Source organism: Lissotriton vulgaris, chromosome 6 (genome assembly GCF_964263255.1).
Source record: "Lissotriton vulgaris chromosome 6, aLisVul1.2, whole genome shotgun sequence".
In the NCBI taxonomy this organism is placed as follows: domain Eukaryota; kingdom Metazoa; phylum Chordata; class Amphibia; order Caudata; family Salamandridae; genus Lissotriton; species Lissotriton vulgaris.
Genome location: NC_141694.1, coordinates 775,542,720 through 775,562,081, shown reverse-complemented (window position 1 = coordinate 775,562,081; position 19,362 = coordinate 775,542,720). Strand labels below are relative to the sequence as shown.

Here is a 19,362-nt window from a genome sequence, read left to right as displayed (position 1 = left end):
ACACACTAGGGTATGGAACTTCTTTCCGCCCTTTCCTCACTATCATGGACAGCTCACTTGAGGGACATCGGCTCCTGTCGGTGCTGTGACAAAAGGAAAGGGGAGTCCGCTCGGCCCTCCCGCACGTATGGCGGGGCACCCGACCTCCTCTTCCCCTGAACCCTCAGTGGTGGGGCATGCCCCTCCGCCGCGTCTGGATGACGCGGTGGGCGAGACCCACCACCGATTTGTGCCAGCTCCCACATTGACCCGGAAGTAATCTAATTGCTTCCGGGTCAAAGGGGGGAGCCAGGGGGAGCGGACCAGTGGGAACTGGTATGCCCCTATAGGGGTTTAAAAGGCCGGGAGAGCGTGGGAGGCCACCTCTTGTCCCCGCGCTCTCCAGGCTTCCACCATGCCCTCCAAGGGACAGAATAATCTTTTGTTTTTATTTTGCAGGCGTCATCTAGACTTTCCGGAGGGAACTTTGCCAGCCGTCCTGGACGTGCGGGACACCTCGCTTAAGAGGGTCGTGATACCGTGTGGAGGCATCGGTCCGAGGCAGCCGGTATCGTCTGATTTCAAGGGCACGGAGGGAGTGAGGCAGAGGGCGCTGCATGCTTCCACAAGCACCAGGAGAGGAGCTCCTTTTTTCCACGCACTCGGTGCATCCCTGTCTATCAAGCCACAACCGTAAGGCGAAACAGTCTGCTTAGCGCAGTAGCAGCGCGTTAGGCTGATAATCTGAAGGTCCTGAGTTCGATCCTGAGAGGGGGCATTTATCGCGAGCGCGACGCGTGGGGGCATCTCTGTGGGGGATTAGCAGGCGATAGAAGACAGCCCTGTTTACCAGAGCAAAGACGTGCTCAACTGTTAGCACTGTGTGCTTTTGAAGAAGGGGCATTGATGCCATTGTAAGGTTAACAAAGGAGAGAGAGGCTTTAATAAGCACGATAAAAGTGACTGCTGCCATTTTAATAAAGTAGAGCTGTTTTTTGAACATGCGAAGCATGGTCAGGCCTGGTTAGTAGGTGGATGGGAGACCGCATTGGACTGTACACAGCTACTTGGGGAAAGTCTAATGTCGAATTTGGCATAATAAGGCCTGCATTTCAGGGGAGTCACGCTAACACGCCAGATCTGGTATTGGGAGCAGTGTATTATTTCGTGAAGTTTTTTTTTACGCTGGCATTGTTGCTTTGTTACTCAAATGTACAGTGGTTGCGATTCAGCTGCAAGGTGGCAATTTTCTTTCTGGACTGACAGTACTGTGGGCTAACTTTCTTTTCATCGCAGGCCACCATGGAGGAGTACTGCGGGCTGAGAGCATACGGAGAGTGGTGCTGCGGGCTACGCTGTCCGAGGACATAGGCAGGCCTGCATTTCACTGCTTCTGTTGAGCCGACGGGCTAGAGTGCGCTCGCCCAAACACCCAGGCTAGCTGGTGTGTCGTGGCCACAGTTGCGTGGTGCTTACGGCCGGCCTGTGAGCCTCCAACTTGATACAGGTAAAAACCAGGCAGGCCCTGGTTGGTACAGGTTTGTCACAGGTGTAGGTTGTTTACCTGTCATGAAGAAAAGGGGGATGGCTAGAGGGTGTGGTGCTAAGCGCTCCCGCATGGAGCTTATGCTGCAGGGCATGATGCGCAAGGTGACTGCTATGGACAGGATATTGGGGAAAGTAGACCAGTTGGGTAAGAATGTGGCAGAGCTCAGACAGAGGTTGGAGGATCAGGGGGGGCCATCTGGGAGACCTAAGTGAGTAATAGTGCCCCCACAGCCCAAGGGGGAATTGGATGCTTTGCCTAAACGGGTCAGGGCAAAGAGGGGTAGCGGTCAGGTCCCAAAGCCACAAGTAGTAAGGGTGTCGCCTGGGATGGTCCCGGAGGGAGTGCTTACACCACTGGTGGCGCCTATACCTACTCCCCCAACCCGACATGTTTACAGGTGACACCGGCTCTGGCCACACCGGCGCCAGCACCAAACATAGCACCCCAGGTGGTCCCATCAGTAATTCCATTGGTACCGGTGTTGAACCCGGCTCCTACCCTGGTACCCGACATGAGATCCCCCATCCCAGTCCCAGCACTTCAGGGGTTGGTCAGGTGCCCCCAGAGCTGGCAGCACAGATAGCGGCAGTAGTCCCTTGGTTGGGGATTGGTGGGATGTTACCTTCTTCGGTGGGCGCCAAGGAGGCAGGGGAAGATCCCTCTGCGGAGGCCCAAAAAATGGTAGCAAAGATCACGATTGCCTGGGGTGGCGGGGGGTGCCAAGTGCACCTATTTCTCTTCAAGCAACATGTTCAGGCAGCGATGCTGGAAAAGACAAGATTGTTGAACCAACGCAAGTCACTGAAAGTGGTAAGGTAGTGGCATTGCCAGTACTAGGGGAAGGTACAATACCCTCCAGGAGGAAAAATCTGGCCCAGCATGTTACACAAGGAGTGAAGGATTCGATCTGGGCAGGCAAATATGTCAATATCTTTTCCTTGCTGGTTGATAACAGGGAAATGGAGTATGCTAGGACGCAGAAGGACTGGATGTTGCCTAGCGAATGGCAAGGGCAAATGGCAAGATTCAGGGTGGAAGAGACATTGATCAACTGGATTAGAGCCTTTTCTGTGTTTATGGCGATCACAGCCGAGCGTTTCCCTAATTTGCATGCAGAGATGGCATGTTACCAGAGTAGAATTACCACTTTCAGTGACAAGTATGGAGGCGAAGGGTGGAAGAAGTATCACATGACCTTCAGGAAAGCTAAAGAGTTTGACCAAACACTATCCTGGGATAGGGTGGATTCCATTTCATGGTATGGTCAGTTTACGGCCGGGCAACCAGGGAGTGCAGGCCCAAGCTGGAACAAAAGCTACCCCTCCAAACCCCAGCAGCCCTTTCGGCCATCACAGGGGGGTGACACGGCCACTAAGGCGTGGCAGTGGTGGGAGAAAAGGGGTATGCTGGGATTTTAACAAACGTTCATGCCCCAGGGCAACGGGCACTTGTAAGTTCAAGCACCCATGTTCCATATGGGGCCACCCGTCCCACCCAGAAACAACCTGCCGCTCTAAGGGTAATTCCTCCAGAAACAGGGGAAGAAAGAAGCAGGATTAGGGGGAGGCCGGCTGGTAGCTCATTCCCCCATTGACGTTCTGGCTATGACTCCTTGGCTGAACAGGTACCCAGACCATGCCTCTGCGAGGATGTTGCAGAAAAGTTTTGCGCAGGGCTTTAGGATCCCAGCGGTGGGATACACCGGGACACCAGAATGTAGGAATTAACTGTCCGTTAGGCACAACCCAGTTGTAGTGGTGACAAAAATTTCTAAAGGGCTGTGCTTGGGTAGGATAGCAGGCCCTTTTACTGACATCCCTGTACCTAATTATGTTTGCTCGCCCCTCGGAGTGGTCCCAAAGAAGGAGAAGGGCGAGTACAGGCTCATTCATATCCTCTCAGCACCTCGGAGCGCATCCTTAAATGATGCTATAAATGAAGACATTTGTAGTGTTAAGTATGCGTCTTTTGACCAAGCAGTGGATATGTTGAGGATTATTGGACCTGGGGCCTTGCTGGCCAAGTCAGACATTGAATCTGCTTTTCGGCAACTGCTGGTACATCCCCTATATCAGCATCTGCCAGGTTTTTCTTTTCAGGGGAAATTTCTTTTTTTTTTATTTCAAAGCTTTTATTAAGAAAGATTTTATAATTTACAAAAATAAAGTATTGCAAGGGTACTGACGTTGTCAATGGCGCCTTCGTGGTTACATTAGGCTTACTTTAGATGGGCTTTGTTGAGAATTACGTTTTTGCTCCGCCTTGTAATAAGGAGGCACAGAGATAGGAAAGGAAGAGAGTGAAAGGAGAAAGAGGGGGGGTTGGGGGCATCTGGCTGATCTCCTTAGCCCCGCTTGTTTCGTGTTCTTCTTGTTGTGACTGAGTGCCTACGGGGGTTTATATGCCTCTAAGTGTCTGTCTAGAGCTGCCCACATCTCCTTTTTGGCTGTGTGGTTTGGCGAGAGCTTTGCTGTGATTTTATATGCTCCTCTAAGGAAGCTGACCCAGATAATCCAGCTCCTGAATGTGGCTTTGGCTGTGTTCTTCCAGTTTGCTAGAATGGCTTTCACGGCTGCAGTAAGTAGGAGGTCTACCAGGTCTCTGTCCTCCCTGTTGTGTATGTCTGGTGCTATGAAGGCCGTCACTACTCCGCTGAGCCCTGGCTGTATGCTGTATGTTCTTTCCTACCACTGCGCTTATGAAGTCTCCTACTCTTTCCCAGAAAGTCTTGATTTTAGGGGATTTGAAGATGAGGTGTTGTAGGTCTCCTTTTGTTCTATGGCAGTTCCAACATGTGTCATCCTCCCTAATGGCCAGTTCTGCTAGTCTTGCTGGGGTCCAAAATGCTCTGTGCAGGAGCCAGAATTTGGTTTGAGCTAACTGCGGCGTTATCTTGTTTTTCGTGGCTGACACCCACAATGTCTTCTTTTCGCCCTCACTGAGTCATCTGTTGCACAGTGTTTCCCAGAATCCCATTACCTTGGTGTTTAGGTTAGACATTTTGGGGTGGAGCAGCCTGTACAGGTGCCCGTCTGGTGACCAGCCCTGTAAAGGTTGCTCATGTATTGTATGATGGTTGGTATTGCATGCGCTAGGTTTGCTTTCGTTATGGCTGCATTGATTTTGAGAAACTTATACAGTTCTATGTCTGGGAGGTCGTGTGTTTGTTTGAGGTTAAGGAATGTAAGTGGAATTGCGGTCTTTTCCAGTTGTGCGGGGTGAGTAATCCCTTTCTTGCACCAGAGCGATTCGCTCAGCGTTCTGCCTCTGTATCGTACCCTTGTGTTGAACCAAATTGATTCCCACGTTGTGCCTTTGATGCTCTGTCCCATCTGCCTGTCTACTCTCAGTAATGCTTGTCTGGTATGTTTTATGATGGGATTGCTCCCTGCCGGGTGTTTGTTCGCCGTGAGCATGGCTATAGGGTTCATCCCTTCTAGGATTCCCCTTTCCAGCTCTAGCCATACTGGCTCGTATTTGTGTGTCTTAGTGACCCAGGAGATACCTTGCTTTGCTAGGCATGCAGTTTGGAATGTTTTTAAGTCCATGATGTTTAGTCCGCCCAGGTCTTTGCTCAGTCTCAGTTTACGTAGGCTGATCATGGGTCTCTTTCCTTTCCACAGGAACTTGTTTATCAATTTGTCAAGTTTTTTGTGAAACTCCTCTGTGGCTGTGAGTGGGAGCATACTAAGGGTGTAGTTGATTACTGGTGTTATCATAATTTTGATGGTCTCAATTCTCCCCCACCAGCTTATGAATTTGGGGGACCATGAGTCTAATCTCTCCCTTATTTTTTTAAGGGTGACCTCCTTGTTGTGTTCTAAGGTACTTTTCAAGTCTCTGCCGAAGAGGATGTCTAGGTATTTAAGGGGTTTGGTTTCCCAGTACTGCTTTTGTTGTGTGGACGTTCATGGGTTTAAACTCGGATTTGTCTCTATTTAGTTTGTAGCCTGAGGCGTGGGCGTACTCTTCTATTGTTTCCATTAGTGCAACTATTGAAGTTGTCGGCTCTTTGGTAGTTATCAGCACGTCATCTGCGTACGCCGCTAGTTTCACTGTCTTATCGTTTATTCTGACTCCCTTTATTGCTGGGTTCTTTCTTATCATTGTCAGCAGTGGTTCTAGTGCTAACAGGAAGAGAGCTGGAGATAGCGGGCAGCCCTGCCTTGTTCCCCTACCTCGTGTTAGTGTCTCCGATGAACCGCCGTTCACAACGATCTTCGCTTTGGGTCGGTTATATAGGGCCATTACCATATCCTTGTATTTATTGCCTAGGTCAAATTTCTCTAAACACCTCTCTAGATGGGCCATGAGACTCTATTGAAGGCCTTCTCTGCGTCTAACTCTATCATGACTGCCTGATCTGTGTTGTGTGTTGTCTGATTAATGAGGTGGCATAGGAGTCTGGTGTTGTCTTGGGAGAATCTGTTCTTGAGGTAACCTACTTGTGAGTTATGTATCAGTTGGGGCAGGACCCTATTCAGTCTGTTAGCTAGGATTTTGGCGTAGATTTTACAATCTACGTTAATGAGCGAAATCGGACGGTAGCTCTGAGGGTATTGAGGGCCTTTGCCATCTTTGGGGATCCCAATTATGTTCGCCTCGGCCATGGAGTCTGTCATACGCCCTGTGCAGATGCAGTGGGAGAAGACCTCCACCAGGGTGGGCTTTAACTGCTCTAGGAATCTTTTGTAGAATAGTGCTGTGTAGCCATCGGGCCCTGGCGCTTTGTTGAGTTTGAGCTCTGTGATGGCGGTTTCTATCTCTGCTTCTATAATGTCCTCTCCTAGCATTTCTCTCTGTTCTGGTGTCAGAGTCGGGAGGGTGAGCTTGCCTAGAAGTTCTGCACCTCCATCCGCCGCTAGGGTCTTGTCTGTGCTGTATAGCTCCTCGTAAAACTGTTTGAATACCTCTAGGATTGCCTTGTTGGTGGTTTGCGATCTGTTTGCTTTGTCTGTAATGGCCGCGATCGAGTGTTGTCTCTGTTTGGCTTTCAGGTATGACGCTAGCGTCTTCCCTGCTTTGTTGGCCGAGCATAGGTTAATGGATTTGTAGTTATTGATCCATATTCCTGCTCTCTCGCTCAGTATCCTGTTGAGCTCGTACTTTTTCTTTGTGAAATCCGTTAGTGTGTTTTTGTCTGTGAGGTTTGCGCAGTGGCCTGATTCTAGATCTTTGATCTGTTTTTCTAACTCTGCTATATTTTTGTTCCTGCCTCTGTTCATTCTGGCTTTGATGTTCATGAGTTTGCCTCTTATGGTGGCTTTTAGGGCGTCCCCGATGACCCCCTTGTCTACCTCTGTGTTATCGTTAAATGTCATGTATTCCTCGATGGTCTCTCCAATTTCCTTATTGTTATCTGGATGTTGCAGGATGTCGCTGTTCAGTCTCCATCTTCAGCTAGGTGTGTCGTTGTGTTTCCCGCTTAGTGAGAGTGCTATGTGTGCATTATCTGATATGGTGATCGGTGCTATGTCTGTTTGGTCAATCAGGTGTGAGTGTGTTGCTGACATTAGGATGTAATCTATTCTGCTGTATGAGTTGTGTGGGTTTGATAGAAAGTTTACTCTCTCGCGTCTGGATGTTGGAGCCTCCAAGGGTCTTTGAGTTGAAGTTTTGTGCAGATGTTCTTGAGTGTGTTGTGGTTCTGTGTTCCATGGCTTGGCCTGTGTGGGTGCCTGTCTATTGCCTAGTCCAATACCTGGTTCATGTCTCCAGCTAGCAGGAGGAGTTCTTCCTGTGGGAGATCTCCCAGTCTGGTCCCTACGCTATGCCAGAAACCCTCATCTTCGGTGTTTGGTCCGTATACATTGGCAACATGGCTGGTCTCCTCCCCTCTCTTTAGGCTTGTTACCAATAGTCTCCCCTCGCTGTCAGCGTACCTACTCTGTAGGCTCAGGTTCGCTCTCTTGCTTATCAGAGTTATGGCCCCTCTTTTCTTCTGTATGGCTGTTGAGCAGAAGACCTCGCCTATCCATCTTGCTTTTAGGCGCTGTGCGTCCTCCTCTGAGAGTTTGGTCTCCTGGAGTACGTACACATCATCCCTCAGTTTCGCTAGGTAGTCTAGGGTCTTCTTTCTTTTAATCGGGTGATTAAGCCCCTTCACGTTGAGGGACACCACTTTCAGGTCTTTGCACAGCTGGCTTTGTGCTGAGTTTGTCATAGTGTATCCGTGCTATCACTGTCATTCCTGGCATGCCCTGATTGCTTCCTTTTCCTTTTTCGCTGTTGACTTAAGCCTGCAATTGTGCGTGCGCTGTTGTGCAGTCTGAGGGAGTTTGCATGTCGTGCCCCTCGTGCCCCTCCTGCCTTGACTGTGGTGCCTCCCCCCCGGTTGTAGGTGTAAGGGAATAGAGAGATGGAGATAAAGATAGAGATAGAGAAAGCATGGAAATAAGGAAATGCGTACCACTGTACCGCTAGTGACTCCCCTCACCCCCTCCCCTCCCCCGACTCTAGAACTGTAGACGTGCGACAGCAAGGGTCCTCCCTCCCCCCACCCCCGAATGCAGTGCCATTAGCCCCTTGTGCTTGTTCAGCATTAGATTGTACTGTGTAGCTTGTATATCAGTCCGCTACAAAAATAAGAATTTATTTTCTTTAAAAGGATATGTATGTAAACTTGCATCTCTTTGGGTGCTGCTGTTCTCCCAGCAATGTATGGTACTTGTCTGAGGTAGTTGTGGTATTTGAGCAGTTGTGCGCAGCCTTATGCAAGTTGGCCTGAGGTAGATCGTGATGTGAGTAACACTTGTGGCATTGTCTGTTGTCTTCCGTTTAGTCTGTGGTGAAGGTGGGCTTGCCTATACGGCTGGCCTGAGGTAGGTCCCAGGGTGAAAGGCACCTATGGTATTGTCTCTAGTCTTTGAGTTGCCCTTTAGAACCTAGGGTCTTCATTCCTCTGCTCCTCATGTACCGCATCCAACGAGGCTCTTCTCTTGGCTCCTCCCGGGCTCTGCGCTACCATTCCTCCTGGCACTGGGCCTCTTAGGTATCTTCTGAGGTCATCTGGTTCATCGAAAACCAGGGTACCTCGACTGTCCGTTATTTTCATTCTCGCCGGCCCCGCGAAGCTGAAGGTGATGTTTCCATTACGCAGTTTGTCTCTCATGGCTAAGAAGCCTTTCCTCGTTTCGACTGTGTGTTTGGAGCAGTCTTGTGTTATTGTAAACCCTGACTGCCCACAGGATTGGATGGTGATGCAGAAAGAATGCAGTCGCAGACTAGGATAATTTGGGTCAGGCTTTATACTCTCAAAGAGCGATAATACTGGTCCATGTATAACTATGAGTTACACCGCTCATATATATGATGGTTGTAGTCTAAACCGTCCTCCGCATGAGTGTCGTCCTGACACTCCCCAACGGAGGGCACTGTGCTAAGCAGTGGCCCACAATGCCACTCGACCCTCGAACAACCAGCCAGCTGTTCTTCAACCGTCCCCCGCAGTGATGCCGGTCCCAGAACCTTCCAACGTGGGGTACAGTAAGTCCTGGTTATGTAGGCACCAAAAACTGCCGTTATACTGGCCTTAGTAATTGTCCTAATCCAAAGAGTTAGTTATTTCGTATCTTGCCCTTGCCAGAGCTGGGTTTGCGTGTGGACGCATATGAGCATCAGCTCGACTCAGTCTAGCCCTCTCTGGGGCTTGTTGTTCCGTAATTGCGCAGGAGTAGTGAGCAGCTGTGTTTAGCTCTCACCGGCTTGGTGGGTCGGAAAGCGTTGCGGCGCGCTACTTCCAGAGTCTTATCTAAACCGGAGCTAAGGGTGCGTGCAATACGCGCAGTCTGTTTCTTATCCTCTCCAGGGCGTGGCATGCAAGCACTACTAGACTAAGAACACCTAAGGCTTAAACGGGTCCGCTATCGGATGAAGACAGAGAATAGGGAACGCGAGCCCCTTACCTTCCCGGCGTCTTCCTTCGGTTTCGTCAATATCCGATGCGTTCTCCTGGCGCCGCCACTGTTTTATCCATCACGGCTGTTCGCGCATGCGCGGCACACAGACTCACGGGACTTGTAGTTCTCTCGGCGGCCGTCTTTGTAGTTTATTGTGTTCGGCAATGCGCCGCGACTGGCCTCCTGTCGCCGGTCCAGTTTTCTAGTGATGCAGAACATGACAGTTATGATAACTTTCTGGCCGTTGATTTGGACATTTTGACCTTTCCTTGCAAAGGCGAAAATTGCCTCTGTGTGGCTGGCACGGAGCGGCTTGCAAATTATCGGCCTTGGCCATTTGTTATGTGGTGGTTTGTTTGCCAGGACCCTGTAGGCTTTGTCGACTTCAAAGGGTCTGTCAAACCTCAAGCCTGTCAACTTTGGCAGTAGATTTTCAAGTAGGGCTGCGCATGATCCCGGGGCGTCTTCCTCTCCTTCTGGTGTGTTGCCTTTCCTGCTGCCGTCGTCTTGTTCCGCCAGCAGCTTCTGTAGGTTGTAGGTTTTCTTTATGACCAGGCCCAGGTCTTTATGTGCGATGTGTGCGGTATCCTCTATATCGCTAATTCTTTTCTCCACTGCGTCAATTCTACAGTTGGTCTTGCATTGGTCTGCCCTTATAGCTGCCAGCTCCAGTTGCATATTGTCTACCGTTTATTTCGTAGCTTTTGCTAAGTCGTTGCCTTTGTTGATTTTCTTTAGTAGTGTGTCCAAAGTTGTTTTGCTTTTTAGGTTGTTTTTGCTTTGAGGGCGAGTCTGGAGAGTCTTTCCTAACCTTTTTGATGTCATTGGCGTGCTTGTCGTCACGTCCTGCCATCATTCCGACCCTCCTTTTGTTGAGGTGGGTATGCAGTCTGTCTTGTGTCTGTTGTCTCACCTTCGTGGTCTTGTGCGTTGGGGCGGTGTCGGTGCAGAATCTGCTTGGCCACCTAACCGTTCTGGTTCTGGTCTTCGCCCCCTCCAGTTCGGGTGTGGCCTCTGCTTGCCCGGGGCGATTCGTTTATGTGGCTTTGCTCGCCCTTCTCTCCTGCTTGCTGTGGTGGACTCACCCTTTATTCCTCGTTGTGTGGCGTCTGTTGCCTTGTTTGCACAACCTGGTTTTGCCCGCTTGTTCCCCCTCGTTTTCCTTTTGGCTCGTTCATGCCCGCCTGCAGAGGGTGTGAGGAGGGGGGCGCTGTCGGAAGTTCTGGCTCCTGGTCTTAGAGTGGTGCCTCGCCTCAAATCAGGTACCTCGAGGGCCCCGCTGTGACTTCTCTCCGCCCCCTCGCTCGGATGTGGTCAGGTCCTGGGGTTGCCTTGCGATTCACTTGCTGATAGATTTAGGCGTGCCGGCTGGATTCGTCCCTTGCTTGGGTGCTCCGTCTGATGTTCCGCACAGACGCACGGGTGCTCTGCGCTCTCATGCGTTGCACTCTCCGGGGCTCTTCCTCCAAAATGGCAGCGCCTTGTTTACGCTTCCGGTTTCGTTTCGCTCTTTGATGGTGGCGGTGTGTTAGGACGTTATTTCTTCTCGGGGGCCCCTGCCTGTGTTATGCTGTAATTTTGCCTGTTTGTGCCCCAAAACTCACAATTTCTGGTGTGTTGGTCTTGGTGCGCTGCTGCTCGGCGGGTTGTTTATCGTTTGATGCCTGCTCCAAAATGGCTGCGCCCAGTGGGACTTTCGGTTTTGTTCCCTCGTAGTTCGTGGTCTCACCTCCGTGTTCGAAGTGCCCCTCACCTCCGCGTGTCTCCTTGTGTGGGCCGGCGGTCGGCCAGCCTTGTGCACCATTCACCATTCGTGCATATGCTGGTTTCGCTGGTCCTACTGTGCTCGGGGCTAGGTCCGTGGGTTTCTCTGATCTGCCTATTTGTCCGCCATCTTGTGCTCCTCCTTTCAGCTCCTCTCCTCCGCCTTGTCGTCTCCCTTTCACTCGTTGCTCCTTCCTTTGTGGGGCCGTTAAGCTCACTTTGCTCCCTGAAGCTTCCGACGCCTTTCCCTCTGTTTATTTGTCCTTTTGGGGCCAAATCGCCGCTTTTTTCACCGTTCGTTTGTTCCGGGTGGTGGAGGCTCCGGACTCAGGCGTCTATCCTCCTTTACATCCAAGCCACGCCCCCAGGGGAAATTCTATATGGATATGTGTATGCCCATGGGTTGCTTTGTCACATGCGCCTACTTTGAGAAATGTAGTTCCTTTCTGGAATGGGCTTTTAGGCAAAAACAGGACACCACAATGTCATGCATTACCTGGATGACTTTCTCTTACTGGTCTCAGCGGGCTCACAGGAGTGTGGGTGGGCATTGCAGGAATTTTGCGTGCTCATGTGAACTTTTGGGGTCCCACTGACACCTGGAAAAACAGTGGGTCCGGAAATCTCCTTGGAATTTCTAGGCATATAATTGGACTCAGTGGAGGGTTGTTTCAGGTTACCCAAAGAAAAAATCATGAAATTTAGAGCAGCTCTACAGCAATGTTTGGTTAAAGAAAAAGTGACACTCCAGCAGCTACAGCAGACTGTGGGTCAGCTAAATTTCGCACTAAGAATAATACCCATGGCACGCCCCTACTCCCGCTCAATCTCGCAGGCCATGACGGGCCTGCGGGAGAAACACCATCGCACTAGATTGTCGGCCGAGGTTTGCCAGGACATGCGTACATGTGTGGCATTCCTGGAGGATTTCAACGGCAGAGTAGTGTGGTGCGGTCCCCCCACTACGTCTGCTGAGTTAGGTCTTTGGACTGACGCCGCAGGTAGTGTGGGGTTTGACGCCATACTTGGAAACAAGTGGGTGGCCCAACGGTGGCCGGTTTGGTGGGAGGAAAGCGGCATGACAGCTAACATCGGCTTCTTGGATCTATTTCCAATATGGGTTGCATTAACAGTTTGGCCTGACCAGTTGTGTAACCAATCTGTGATCTTCTGGTCAGATAACATGACCGTAGTCGAATGTATCAATCAGCAGGCGGAGCTGTGTAAGTTTATACTCCGCCTCCTGAAGGAAATTGTGCTGATTTGCATGAAACTGAATGTATAGTTTAAGGCCAAACATGTCCCAGGGGTGTTGAATAACACAGCTGATGCACTCTCTCGCTTTAAGATGCAGGTATTCAGGGAGCATCAACCATCCGCAGAGGTGACACCGGCACACTTCCCAACAACACTCTGGCAAATTGGTGCCCCTAACTACAGAACCTTGTGGCAGCTAGCCTAGCGCCCAGGACCAGAACGGCTTACGAAGGGGTGTTTTTGTCTTATTGCTCCTTTCTGGGACAGGGCTGGGCAGAGAAGTGGGAACAGGAGGGGAATTTCACCCAGTACATGGATGCATTACAAATGGAGGGGCGCTCAGCAGCGACTTCTAGCAGGCACAGGGCGGTTGTTTCTTTCTTTGCACAGTTTAAAGGGGCCAAAGATCCCACAAATAGTTTTATATTGCGGAAGGCACTTAGTGGGTGTCGGCGCCTCCAAGCAACTGCCACTGATTCCAGACAACCGATAGATTTGGAACGGCTGGCATCATTAATGAATGCTTTGTCTGAAACCTTTAGTTCATCAGGGGAGGTAATCTTATTCAGAGCCATCTTCTCTTTGGCCTTTTATTGGGCATTACGGGTGGGCGAACTGGTGGCTAGAAGCAAGCAGGACACGCAAGGGGGTCTTCGGCGAAAACACACAAAAATACTGGATATGCTGTTGATTACCATACGTAAATCAAAAACTGATCAGGAGGGCAGGGGGGATAGTCTGGTACTCCACCGCGCACGGACTAATCCTCGCTGCCCAGTGTTTCATGTAGAGTCCTTTATCAAGCAACGAGCAGGTACAGCAGAAGGAGCATTGTTAATGCACGCAGACGGCACCCAATTGACCAGGTTTCAATTTCAAAGAGTGTTGGCAATGACAATTGGCAAGACGAGTTTAAGTGCAAAGGATTTTGGGACACATTCATTCAGAATAGGGGCGGCCACTGAAGCAACGGCTAGAGGGTTGCATGTGAACAGTGTAAAAAGGATTGGGAGATGGTCTTCCAACTGTTATAAGCGTTATGTGCGGCTGCACATGTTGTGAGGTAACACAGTAAGTAACTCTGACGCCTGTCGTGTTGTTTGGTTGCATTTCAGTTTCTCGAGCCTGTCACGCAGGGTGGAAACTATTACCGGATTATCAACAGCAAGTATCCTCATCACGGCGGACCCAGGAACATAGGAAGGAGACACAAGTGGTATGGGTGGTTGGTCACTCATATGTGAAACACAGTAAATCTGTTTTTTTTTCAGCCGACTATAGACAGAGGGCGGAACAGGGAGGTTTCAAGGTTCCCTTTTATGGTAGGGGGTCTTTGCCTCAGTCAGTTTAGGGGGTTCTTTACAGAATTGCTCGATAGGCACACCCCACCGCCCTCAGTGGTCATCTTACATGTGGGTGGCAATGATTTAGTGAAACTGGGCAGGAGGGTCCTGATGGAAGAGATAATCTCAGTAGTGAGCTGGTTAGCAAAAATACGCCCAAGCTGCACCATAGTGTGGTCTCAGATGATTCCTAGACTGCAATGGAGGGGGGGGACTCTGTCAGGGCGTTGAATCACTCGGTAAAGAGGACCAACAACAAGATAGAGAAATTATTTCGGTCACCTCAATTGCAGAATATTCCACATGGGTGCATCTGAGGGGACCATGTCTTCTTACAAGATGGGGTCCACCTGACTCGGGCAGGCGACAAATGGTTGATGGAGAATATTTTGGCATGGCTGGGAGGTTTTTCTAAGTAGGCATGACCTTTCAGAGTAGGAGGATTGGGGGGCCCAGATAGTCGGTCAACTATGCTGGCCTGTGGCAGTAAGGTCATGATCGGTGAGCAGTCAATTTAAGGTCCTTAGGGGGCGTCACCATTCTTGAATGGGGTCACCCAGGGGGAGGGGCCAGTGGTCTCTCCTAGAACTCCAGGGCGGTATACCCGCTTGGTTGGATGGGTGCGGGGGAGGGGGAAGTCACACTTTCTTTGGGCTGGTTAGCCACCACGCACGTGTACTAAGACGTCATTAAACAGTTCAGAGTGAAAGGGCCCCCTTTTTGGTTAATGGAGTTCATGGAGCGTACAGGGGTAACCGGGAGGGAGGGAAGTACCCTCTCGGTAAACGGGCCCTCTGCGCATGCGCACTCATACGTGAGGGTGTTGCTGGTTAATAAGGATTTGACACCGGTTAGCGATCTTGCCGTAGGCCCAAAAAGTTAGGATATGCAAAAATTCATACGTAGGATGTTAGATTTGGTTAGGAAACACGTTGTATTAGACATTTGTTAAGGTTAGCCCTTTGATACCTGTCCACATTGCTTGTACTAAAATTGCAAATTTATGCATAATAATGATTGTGTAAATATTGTTTATTTCCAAATTTTTATTTGATTTCATGTTTTAATAAATACGGCCGGGGGGTCATGAGAACCCCCGCCTTCCAAAGAAATCTCCTCTCATGTCTAATTGCTTTAATTGTTAAATGATGGTGGTGCACAAGACAGGGAGGGGGTGGTCGATTCCCTGACCAGAGCTACAGACACACGTGGTCACTGGAGACAACTCTTTTGGGCCTTTACGCAGCTGTAGTGTAGCAAAAGCACTATACATTTACCCAACGAGGTAGCACTTACTGATTAGCCAGCAGAAAGTACTCCAGTTGATTTGAGGTATGGCACAACACGGTGGCATTATCGTGGATAAATATGCAGGCTGGATTTATTCTGGCACGATGGTCCTGTCAAAAAAATTAAACCTCAACAGGAAGCACTTACAGATATAAAGCTGGTGCCCGGGTTGAAGCTCAAATTCAGTAACGCATTATAATCAGCCCAAACAACTAGTGAGCACCGTCGAGGATAGGCAGGTTTGCTTCCTTCCCATATCTACCGCCTACAATTAGATGTAATCCTTGATGGAGGTCTTTGCATCCACGAGTTTCTCGAGCGCAATCCCCGTGTACTTCCTGTGAACAGGAGCCTGCTTTCTCCTCATCTGCTGCTCTGATCAGTCTCTGAACCTTACAAGAGGCATGTGAACTCGCATGGAAGCCCCACCCGTTTGGCCCTACCCCACACACACTAGGGTATGCAACATCTTCCTGCCCTTTCCCCCACTGTGATGGACAGCTCACTCGAGGGACCTCGGCGCCTATCGGAACGGTGGCAAAGGTACAGAGTCCTTGATGGAGGTCTTTGCATCCGCGAGTTTCTTGAGCGCAATCCCCGTGTTCTTCCTGTGACCAGGAGGATGCTTTCTCCTCATCTGCTGCTCTGATCCGCCTCTGACCCTTTATAAATAAGAGGCATGTGAACTCGCATAGAAGCCCCACCCGTTTGGCCCTGCCCCACACGCACTAGGGTATGCAACTTCTTCCCGCCCTTTCCTCACTATCATGGACAGCTCACTTGAGGGACCTTTCCGTGCGGTGGCAAAGTTACAGACACACGTGGTCATGGTCACATTATGCAAATCCGCGAGTTCGTGGATTTTCGTGCGAAATCGCAGATTTTTCACGATTTCGCGCAAATTTGCGGACCGCAAATCTGCAAACTTTGCCCATGGTTACTCTAAAGCTCCCTTCTCTGGAGGTTGAGATCAGACAAATACTGGACGAGCCACTCTCGACGAGGAAATACTGGGAGGAATTAAATCCCTGAAATCAGCCATGGGTCCGTGTAGTGACAGCCTCCTGGCAGAATTTTATAAGAAATGTGTGCATAGCTTGGCTGATTGCCTCCTTGAGGTATATAATGAAGCCTTCCAGTCCCGGGCACTCTCGCCCTCCATGAAAGAAGGGGTGGTGGTAATGCTCCCTAAGGCAGACAGGGACGGTCAACTTCCATGGTCATATAGGACCATGTCCCTTCTAAATATCAAAATGAAGGTCCTTAGCGGGATCATTGCAGCGTGTCTGCATCCGTACATGCAGTGCCTCATTCACTCGGACCAGGCAGGCTTCATCCCTAAACGTAGCATGGCCCTGAATCTCAGACGTCTGACTCATGTTTGGCACTCGCCCATGCTCCAGCAGGAGGAGTGCCTACTAGCACTTTTAGACATTGTACAAGGGATTGTCTACGTAGGGTGGGCATATCTCTGAGAGGTCCTGTGGGCAATGGGAGTGGGAGGCCAGTTTCTGAAATGGGTGTGGCTGCTGTACTCGGCACCATGTGCAGGATCAGAGTGGAGAGGCTGGTGTCCCGGGCCTTCCGATTGCAAAGGGGCACCAGGCAGGGGTACCTGCTATCTTCTTTACTTGTGTTGAAGATAGCACTGGTGGTGGATCTCCAAACAAGTATTGCGCCATTTGGGATAACGATCAGCGAGACTAATCCCATGGTGTCTATGCATGCGGACAATACCCTGCCGTGGTGTACGTCAGGGACCCAATCATAGCAATGCCGGTGCTGCTGGACACCCTGGAGGGGTTTGGGTGCATGTCGGGCTTACGAATGAATCAGTGGTAGTGCAAGTTGATTCCGCTGGAAGGACTGGGCCTCTGCCCGGACAAGGAATTACCAGAGGTGGGACTTCCATGGGTACGGTAAGCACCTGGATATTTGGGGGTTCGACTAGAGGACACTGCCGATCAATATCTGGCACACAACATCGTTAGGGTAGTGGAGGGTCTGAGATGCTTGGTGCGTTTCTGGCTGGAGTTGCCACTATCTCTCATGGGTAGGATAGCGCTGATCAAAATGGTGGTGCTGCCTCGGTGTTTGTATGTGATGCATTACTCCTTCTATCGGATCCCCCAATCCTTTTTTATTGAACTCAACAGGCTTATCGTCGACCTGCTATGGGGTTCCAAACTCAAACTTGTTAGCCTGGCTTCTCTGCTACAACCGTGGCAGGCTGGGGGTTACATGATGACCTTTTAAACATGCACGGGTCTTGCGATGCTAATGGGTATTCAGAGGAGGATCTGCCGCTAACGCAGTGCAGATTGTCCTGCTTTCCAGAAATTGCAAATGAGGAGGTGCAAAAGCTGCTCCTTTCCATTCCATTCTAGAGACCCATGTCCTCCTGCTATTATGCATCTGGCCTCCAAGAAGATCTGTGAGAGGTTTACGCCCCTCATTAATCAAGTATTGGAGACAGGTTCATACCCTAAATTGTGGAAACATGCGGCTATCAGACCATTGCTCAAAAAGCCCAATCTGGATCCGCAGGTGTTGAAGAATTTTCACCTGATTGCTGGATTACCAATGGTGGCCAAGGTCATTGAGAAATCATTGACCTTGCCCTGCTCTCCTCCTTTTTAAAGGACAGATGACAAAATTTGGTTTGGGAAGGATTGAAGTCTGAAAGTTTCAATCTTCCATGAGGGGTTCCTCAGAGATCAGCTTTATCCCATACACTGTTTAATATTTATGTCACCCAGTTGGCTAGGCTCATCAGAAGGTATGGTTTTGCGTTGGTATCTTATGCTGATGACTCACAACTTGTTATTTCCATCTGCAACCAGCCGGAGGTCACAGCTGTTCAATTTCAAGCTTGCCTTTCCGAGATCATTACCTGGATGAACCAGAACTTTTTGAAGATTAATACAGACAAAACGGAGGTGATAGAATTTGCAGGGGGACACCCCATGTGGAACGATTCTTGGTGGCCAGCTGAGGCTGGGAAGTGTACTGGTCCCGTCTCTAAGGTCAGGAACCTTGGGGTCATCTTTGATGACCAGCTAAATTTCTCTGCCCAGGTTAACAATCTGACTTCATCCTGCTTCTTTCTTTTAAAAACGGTAAAAAAGATGTTCCCATTTATCTCACGTGAGCTGCAAAAGACAGTAATGGTGAGTCTTTTCCTGTCTAAATTAGATTATTGTAATGTCCTCTTTATGGGCATAGACAAAACACAGATGGGAAAGCTCCAGTCTCCTCAGAACGCACCAGCAAGGTTGCTTCTGAACATCCCAAGGGGTTGTTCAACTTCAATGGGCATTAAATCGTTGCATTGGCTTCCGGTGCAGCAGCGCGTGGATTTCAAGGCATTATGCCTGGTTCACAAAGTACTTTACGGAGGTGGCGCCAATGAGGTTTCCAAATTATTTATGCCCTATATCCCCTCACGCCCCTTAAGATCCACTAACTTGGGTCTACTTAAGACGGCTAAGATTAGGTGGGCGAGGTGAGGAGGTGGGACTCTCTCCAATGGTGCAGCGCACTTATGGAATAGGCTACCTATGACTATGAGATTCCAAGCCGACAGAAAGTTGTTTAGGAAGGACTTGAAGACGCTTCTTTTTTCGGTCACCTAATCTGTTGAAGCTGTAGTTGCTGGATCTTTTCACATACATCAGCGCCAAGACGCCATGACAATCAATCGCTTTATAAACTTTTATCCTATACTATGTGCTGGACATGCCCCGTGGGTATTCCAACCATTCTGGCGGGCTGCCGCATCAATATCAGTGCGGAGATGGCTGGAGGCCTGACTGTGGGCAACCTATATGTTAACGAGTGGTATATCACATGCGAGCAATCACAGGAGAGGTTTGAGCTGGGTCCCAGATAATTCCTACAGTATGGAAAGATTGCACAGGTGGCGAGTTACTTATGGCCCATGGTTCGCGATTAACCCCCTGTTTCCCAGGTACTTCAGACTTTGGTAATGAAGGGTAAAGGCCGCGGGCAGATTTCACATCCATACCGGGCGATCTGGCATGATGGAGTGACTGGGGTACTACCAATTCAAGTGAAGTGGGAGGCACTGACGGGGGACCGTTTAACTGATAGGAAATGGATCAAGATCCATGAAGGGTTAAACAAGTGAGTGCAAACGCAAAGTTTAAATTAATACAATTTAATTATGTCCATCAAACGTATCTGACTCAGAAAATGCTCCACAAGATCTACCAGACCGATTGGGGTAATGTCCTCGGTGAGGAGAGTCAGAATCTGCATT

General features: G+C 49.8%; 1 protein-coding gene across 5 annotated transcripts in view; it reads right to left on the bottom strand.

Annotated features, from left to right (window-relative positions):
• The window catches only part of LOC147707970 (amine sulfotransferase-like), a 429,743-nt gene that overhangs the window by 245,538 nt on the left and 164,843 nt on the right, over positions 1-19,362 (bottom strand). Inside the window, exon 1 of one of the 5 annotated variants that reach the window (XM_086926777.1) lies at positions 9,433-9,524. The exons of the other annotated variants lie outside the window; for them this stretch is intronic. The gene's annotated coding sequence lies outside the window, so the exon portion shown is untranslated. Of the gene's footprint in view, positions 1-9,432; positions 9,525-19,362 lie in introns of those variants that run through there. 5 annotated transcript variants of the gene reach the window in all.